We start from the raw sequence: 8,438 nt of genomic DNA, 5'->3' as shown, positions 1-8,438 counted from the left end.
CAGCATTAAGACTTATGTGAAAGATGAAACAAAAATGAAACTCATTTTTGAAAAGTGAGTAAGAGTTGCACATCTACAAAATAAACATTACTCCACTGTTTGTTTCTTTCGGCTGATTGGTTTAACTGCCGCCCTGCCCCACTTGCTTCTATACACACATTAAATTTCATTAACTGACATATCACAGATGAAGAGCACTAATTCATGTGTGACCCTTTCTCTATCACTAACTGAAAAACCTCGCAACTACCTGTTTTTGCGAGCCATCTGACACTAGAGATCTATTTCGAAACTACAGGACAAAGCCGAAGGTGCATTTAATGCAGAAACGAGCACAATGTGCTGAAAAATATGCTGTCGGTCGAGTGGTTTGTATGTCTGTGGGCCATGGGGGGGGGGGGGGGGGGGTTGAAGATCCTCTGCACTGGCAAATAACATGACACGACACGACATGTGAGGTGGAAGCAAAGTGTCGCGCAGCTGCACCTGCCACAACATAATCGAGTGTAGTGAATGTGAAATTTTGCACAGTACTTTTTCTTTTTTTAAAAAAATCACAGCATTTCAGCCTACAACTACTGCACTACAGCTAGCCGATTAATTATTAAAGTTGCCTCATTTCTTCCACACTCATTATTAAGCATACAGAAAGACTAAGGGGATAGGAACACAAGAGAATATGTACCACACAACTCTCAACGACAAAGTATTAACATCCGTTATTACAAAACATTTCTCTGTTGCCATCTGTAAATGTGAAACACATACATTCCAGTTATTAATTAAATCTTACAGTGCCATCCACAGAAAAAAATTAAGTTGAGGCAAGTTGGTAATACTACATTGTAAGTATATACACTGAAGACAGTTCAAAACTTAAAGTGGAACAAAACGAAACACAATACAATACAATAATAATAATAATAATAATAATGAGTCATGTCCATAAAAACAGTCATATGAAAACCCCTTTAAAAATTCTTACATTAGAAACAGTGCACGAGAAAAATTAATCACAGCAAGCTTCCAATACGCTCCTTTCACCGATTTACCACAAATGCCGACCAGAAACATAAGATTAACAGGTATGTGTACAAACGACACGAAATGAAGTAGCCGCGATTGTGCCAGCCGAAATATTCATTTGTGCATAAAAATATTGCAGCTGTGTACAGGAAGTCAAACATACAAATAGCGCATCACAGGAGAATCACTTTGTAACCTCTCAACGAACATCTTCCGTTAAAAATCTTATCCGATACAAGGTATTCCAAACACAACTCTGTCACCATTACATCACCACAGTGGGAAGTGTGGAACCAAGTGCTATTCAGTAATCTGCAGTGAATAGTTTCTCCAAACTTCGAAGTGCCGCACAAATTAGACAGAGCTTCGCAGTGTATGTACGCACTAGGCACCTATAGCATTAGGCAAAAATATTGCAGTAGTCACATTTGTACAGAGGTGTAAAACTTTCTCGGTGTCCGTGTCGTGTAACATCCGAGCTCAAACTCCAGCTTTCAAAGATGCACGCCATTTCCTTCATCAGAAGGTGGTCAACTGCCGGGACTGATGAGTGTATCTTATACAGTACCAGCTTCCTATCAGGGCAGCAATGTCGGCAGCAACCTCTCTCCCCTATGGCCTGGATCAGTACTATGGAACACACACACACACACACACACACACACACACACACACACACACACACACACAAACACAACCACCACCACCACCACCACCACCACCACTTAACACAATTCCTTAGCCTTTTACGGCCAGTATTTCAGTGCTCGGTGAATTTTGTAACACCTCGTTTAAGGAGCATGAGAGTAATTGTCATCTGGGGGACACGGATAAATTGACAGTAGCAATGATGGTGCCCTAGGGCTAGAGAACCACCAAATTTGTTTCTCCAATACTGTGGTTTTATCTGAAGCCAAACTTTATTGTGCTACGATGAGCAGAGGGGCCATTAAAATTCAAAACCAAAAAGACAGTTTTAACAGAAAAGGAGAAGCATTGATGTTAGCCACATTGTGGGTCTGAGTGGTAAATAAAACAAACAGTGCTAGTTCTTCGCCAACCGAAGCTCCTAAATACACAGACCGTGAGATGCCGTGACCTCGGGGAAGCGGCCGAGTGTCCACGGCCTGACCATTGCACTGGTACTTATAAACAGTTCAACTTGCAGAGTTCACTTAATTTGTAACCACTCTCTCTGCCTCAACCCTCTGATAATATATCTGACATTATGAGGCAAAATATTAAGCACAAAAAGCCAGTTAAATGTTTTGTTTGGAGCGTTTCTTTTGTGTTACAGGAAAGCTGGACACTGAAGAAGAAAGAAAGAGACAAAACTGAAACATTCATGATATGAATTTGGATGAGAATAGTGAAAATAAAATGGATGTGTGAAGTGAAGAACAGTAAAGTAATGGAAAGGCTAAAAGAACAAAGAACTCTACCAAACCCAATTGAGAAAAGTAATGCAGACCTTGTGGGGCAAAACTGCAAGGAAAAGGGCATTCTCTCGATAGTTATCAGAAGTGCAGCAGGACACGAGAAGATAGAAAGGAGAAGGCTAAAAATGCCTGATTAAGTGGAAGAGGAAGTCTCAGACTACAAAACCACTTACTCTGGAACCTGTTAATAGGAGGAAAACCTGAAGATGATGCTCTGTTTCTAGTGCCTGATCCCACATTTCACTGAGGTCTCTGTTAAATTTACTGGGTCACATCCAAATTCCTATAACCTTTTTTGTTATAGAGTATGATGAAGCACAAGATAAGATCTTCATATCCTCAATGGAACAAAACATCTCTTCTCTTGCTTCATCTCACTGGAAGTCTGCAATAAAAGACTGATACAACTTCAGATGTGAAGTAATAATTTTAACAGGGAAAGCAGCTACAGTGGCACTAGACACGGACCGTACGCAGAACGTCAGAAGTAAGAACTCAGTTTGACAGGAAGGAGGTAGTACCGGGTGTGATCGGCGTGTATTGCTTTCGTTCTGTAATCCTGACTCGAGGGCAGAGGGGAGAAAGATTTACGCCATTCGGTGTCTCTGCAGACAGCGAGTGCATCCAGAAGCTCCAGCTCTACCTCGAATGTGCGATACGGACAGAACACCGAGACAATTTTACACGCAGTTGCTGGAGTGGAAAACTTTGAAACGACACCTGTACACAGTTTATGTGGGTGTACCTACAGAAAAGAAAATAACAATTATTTATGTCACCTGTGAGACAGGAAAAGTTTTTCTCGAGACACGGATGGGCAAATAAGCTGGCAGTCGGGATAAAAATTGTCACTCGAAGCTTTACAGTTTTTTAAGTTTCCAAACACGGGTCGTCCCCACTTCTACCACAACTCTGTAATCGGCTCCCACACACCAGCTGCCACCGGTTCGACCCGTCGGGCAGCAGACAGAGAGGTGCCGTCGACCTGCAGACCGCGGCGGCAGTGCGTCCGACGGCACCAAAGCGGGAGGCGGAGGTGTGGAGCACGCCCCGCAAACACGTAGGGCGGGACCTCCGCAATCCGTGACTTCCGAGGCCTCGGAGGAAGACCGTCTACACGTCCTGCAGTGCCTGAAATGTAGAATAATTTCATGTCCAGGGGAGAGGAGCGTAAGCCCATCACACAAATGTACACAGAATGTTTCTCAAAGTAATTTAATACGGACCGTAATGGTAAATGTAGAAGTGGAAAGCTGTTTGCTGGGGAAATAGCAGGCAAATGATCCGAGCAGCTTTCGGTAGCAAATGAGAACGTCAGTACATACAAGATGGGGCAAATAAAAGTAGCCCAGATGAGTGGATACGACTGGCAGCATTAACGGAAGAGGAAAAAACCTACAGATACTCCCGACACCGTGGAACGACTGCCCGTACGACTCCTGACAGAGTCGTTAGCAGGGGTCGGTCCGGTAGTGGCCCTCTCCGAGTCCGAGGTGTATCGCAATGACACTCGTAGCCTTCCCACAACTGCAGCAGAACATTTCAGATGAGACTTTAGCAATACCAGCAGTTCAGATACGATCTAGCTTCGGCAACTTGCTGACTGGAGCCCAAAAGTGCCAACTTTCAGCATCCGCTATAGTCACGGTAGTACTGTATATCTTTTCTTCTGTCGTGTTTCTTTGTATCCGGAACTCTGTTCTCAGGGTCACTTTCATTTGCCCCACCACGTATATGGGCAATGCAGTGGGGGAAAGGGGGGGGGGGGGTTATGAAAAGTCACATAAAATGATAAAGCATGAAGATAACACGATTAATAAATGTATGGAACAAAACATTACTGCAGAAGTATGAACTAAAAGAAAATAAACAGGATAATTAGTACGAATAAAATGAGTAAGAATACATCCGATATATGGGACGAAGAAAATATGCGACTCGATAAATTAGAAGCTTTAGATTTAACAGACGATAGTGATGTGAATCCGAGGCAGTGACAATATTCGAAACAAAGTTTCAAGTAATAATGCTAAATTAAAGACAAATATTTCTGTTTTTAAATAAACTGTACCAAATGTAGACTTACATGTTGTTTAAAGTAACAATAACATAACATAACATGCATTAAAAAACAAATGCCACACTATACAAAACAGTACCAAAGAAGAACAAAAACGAAAGGGAAGATATGTACGTCAAAAGTATCTGTTTGGAGAAAAAAGGAGAGTTTCACGATGTTGAGTCTATCTTGTAATGACAAATTTCTATTTAATGTTACCGGTACTGGAAATCATTACTATTTGTGTAAGTATACGAGAAAATCTGGGAATGTCAATGTGAGGAAATGAGTGTATGTATGGCCAAAGCTGTAGGTAGTATGTTTACATTATAAGGTTACAAAGAAATGTGTTAAAAGGAAATGTCAGTGTGTCACTGCTCCATTTTGTGAAATTGTTTTGCAGTGAAATGCAAAGGTATCACACACAATCAAATTATGTCCTCGGTAACGACAGATTGCGCAGAAGGCAACGGTAAGGCAAATCGGTGCCACGAGCTGTGTAGTATGTGGTACTGTTTCCCTGTTCTTTGTTCTTCTGTGCTTCATCGTTCTCCTTCTCTTCTGTGTGCCTTTTTCTGCCACTCTGTCCTCTCTCTGATAAGTAGTAAGTGTGGATGTGCTAAAATTTATTGAAAATAACCTCACAATAACATGGAGAATTTATTTACAATTATTGCTGAAAAGCAAAAATTCTTCTTGTTTTTATGAAATGGAAGCTGTAATTAATTGTTTCTAATTTGAGAGTACTTCTCAAAGTAATGACAGTATATTTTGTATTTCTGTTCTGTCAGGGGCCAAAGGAGTTTATATGTTTGAATAGCGACCGAATTTAGGAAATTATTATGCTTTATCAATGACATTAAGGTATATATGGGAAATACTATGATTTGTTTAAAAGAATGTGGATATGTTCATAGTTAAGGAATTGGAGGCAGCAAGTGAAGTTTGTTCATTTATTGTCATATTGTAGGGCTGTAGCCACCAAATGTAATACGATTATTAATGGGGAAACTGAAGCATTACTAATAATGTTGCGAGTAGAGAACTTGCAACTGGAATTTCAAGTATTTTGACGACTTTGTTATTTCGATTACACACTGAAATGAAAGTTGATTCGAGAAGGGAGGTTGTGTACAAGACCGGGCAAGTAATGAAATTTTGAGAGCTATGTTTTATATGAGAAGTGTTTGAGTAAACTGGAATAATGTTGAAAATGCTTACAATAAGAAGGTGAAAGTTTTGAATACGTACTACACAGTTATGACAATGGTATGAAAAGGATAGTTGCTACTCACCATATAGCGGAGATGCTGAGCCGCTGATAGGCACAATAGAAAGACTGTCAGAAAGTAAGCTTTTGGCCTTATGAAACGAATATGAATACCTTGCGTTCAGAATGATTTTTATAATGGGAGTCTGATGATGATGATGATGATGATGATGATGATACCAGTGTTAGTATTCTTGACTCTGAATAGTGGTAGTTCACATTCATTATGTCAAGTGATATGTATTTACAGCAATGCTTGAGATAAGTTTGTGATCTGACTGTATGTCACACGATTATAAGAAGTGCCTTTGAGATGAAGTAATTACTCTCATGCTCATAAATTAAGGATAATGATGATACATGATGAGACAACACTCTGGTGGGCAGTTTGTGGGATTAAATCACCTCGGGGTACGACCGTGCGGTGCATTTGACCTCCGGTCGTCGCACGGTGGTGCTGGCGGCAGTCCACGAACGCAGAGGTGTGTTCGCGCATGTCAGAGTACAGAGCAGTGAGTAAGTGTGCAGACATTTTCAGACGTGCTAATGGTGACTGTGTGTTTAAAATGGCTCAAAGAACACATATTGATGATGTTATGAGGGGCAGAATACTTTGGGGACTGGAGGCTGGTCAGACACAGCAGGTCGTAGCGCGGGCCCTCTGTGTGCCACAAAGTGTGATCTCAAGATTATGGCAACAATTCCAGCAGACTGGAAACGTGTCCAGGCGCCACAGTATGGGATGTCCACAGTGTAAACCACCACAAGAAGACCGATATCTCACCACGAGTGCCCGCAGACGGCCACGGAGTACTGCAGATAGCCTCGCTCGGGACCTTACCGCAGCCACTGGAACAGTTGTCTCCAGACACACAGTTTACAGATGACTGAACAGGCACGGTTTATTTGCCAGGAGACCTGCAAGGTGCATTCCACTGACCCCTGGTCACAGGAGAGCCCGTAAAGCCTGGTCTCAAGAACAAAGTACACTGTCATTGGAACAGTGGTCCCAGGTTACGTTCACGAACAAGTCCAGATATAGTCTTAACAGTGATTCTCGCCGTTTTTTCATCTGGCGTGAACCAGGAACCAGATACTGGCCCCTTAATGTCCTCGAAAGGGACCTGTACGGAGGTTGTGGTGTGTGGGGTGGGATTACGATTGGTGCACGTACACCCCTGCATGTCTTTGACAGAGGAAATGTAACACGTCAGGTGTATCGGGACGTCATTTTGCACCAGTATGTCTGCCTTTTTAGGGGTCCAGTGGGTTCCACCTTCCTCCTGACGGATGATGATGCACGGCACCACCGAGCTGCCATCGTGGAGGAGTAACTCGAAACAGAAGATATCGGGCGAGTGGGGTGGTCAGCCAGTTCTCCAGACCTAAACCCCATCGAGCACGTCTGGCATGCTGTCTGTCGTATCGCTGCACGTCTTCAAACCCCTAGGACATTTCAGGAGCTCCGACAGGCACTGGAGCAAGAATGGGAGGCTATACCCCAGCAGCTGCTCGACCACCTGATCCAGAGTATGACAACCTGTTGTGCAGCCTGTGTAAGTGCACACGGTGATCATACCCCATATTGATGTCGGAGTACATGCGCAGGAAAAACAACAGCCGCGTTTTGTATTACATGTTTCGGGACGGTTTTCTCAACTTATCACCAATACAGTGGACGTACAGATCAGTGTCGTGCGTGTTCCCTATGCGGCTGTGCTGTTAGTGCCAGTTTTGTCTAGTGCCACGTTGTGTGGCACCACATTCTGCCATTATCCTTAATGTATGAGCTTGAGTGTATATAACTGTATGAATTTGCATATTACTGGAATTATTTTTATTTTGCATACTATTTATAAAATCTATTTTTCATGCTTTTAAAATAATGTGAAGATGTATAAAGAAGTATACGTATGAAGGATGTTCAAAAACTAATGCAAGATTTTTGTGAAAGCAGGTTAGTTTTATTCAGGGTTCCAATACACCATATTATTCCCCAGTCTTTCGACTATGAGAACCTATCTTGCAACACAATCTCCATTCGAAGCAATGGCCTTACACCACCTTACCGGGAGAGCCTTTACGCCTGCACAGTACTACTCTACTGGTCGACGTCTGAGCCAATATCTCCCTGCACTAATAACCTCCTCCGCTTCCCACAGAGTGCATCCTTCACTGACCCAAACAGACGGAGGTCAGAAGATGAGAGATTTGGGCCGTAGGGTGGCCGGGAGGGACAGTACAATTAATTACTGTGAGCTGCTCTCAGTTGCACGAACGTGTGCGAGGGCTCGCGTCGTTACGGAGAAGGAGAAGTTTGTCTGCATTTTTAAGGTGACGAATGCATTGCAGGAGTCAAAGCAGCGTGTGGCAGGCGAGAGAGCAGCAGATGTGACAGATTAGCGTGACCTCGCTGTGACAGTGACAGGTGCCTCACCCGACGACTCACCGTGCTCTCGTTCACTGTCAGCTCTCCGCAGACATTCTGCAAGTGCCTACAAATGTCAGCGATGCTCTGGTTTTCTGCAAAAAGAAGATTGATGACAGCTCTCTGCTCGGAAAGTATCTCCGTTACAGATGTCACTTTGGAGGCAATGTATAGTGCCACTAGCTCTTGGAACTATGTGAAACTAAGGGCGAAGTA

At 42.9% G+C, this 8,438-nt stretch overlaps 1 protein-coding gene across 2 annotated transcripts in view; it reads right to left on the bottom strand.

The window, feature by feature from the left end:
- Nucleotides 1-394: 394 nt before the first annotated feature.
- The window catches only part of LOC126212913 (autophagy-related protein 9A), a 145,847-nt gene continuing 137,803 nt past the window's right edge, over nucleotides 395-8,438 (bottom strand). For both annotated transcript variants that reach the window (XM_049940418.1, XM_049940419.1), the window contains exon 16: nucleotides 395-3,596. The gene's annotated coding sequence lies outside the window, so the exon portion shown is untranslated. The remainder of the gene's footprint in view (nucleotides 3,597-8,438) is intronic.

Source organism: Schistocerca nitens, chromosome 11 (genome assembly GCF_023898315.1).
Source record: "Schistocerca nitens isolate TAMUIC-IGC-003100 chromosome 11, iqSchNite1.1, whole genome shotgun sequence".
In the NCBI taxonomy this organism is placed as follows: Eukaryota; Metazoa; Arthropoda; class Insecta; order Orthoptera; family Acrididae; genus Schistocerca; species Schistocerca nitens.
This window is presented reverse-complemented; position numbering and strand designations above follow the sequence as displayed.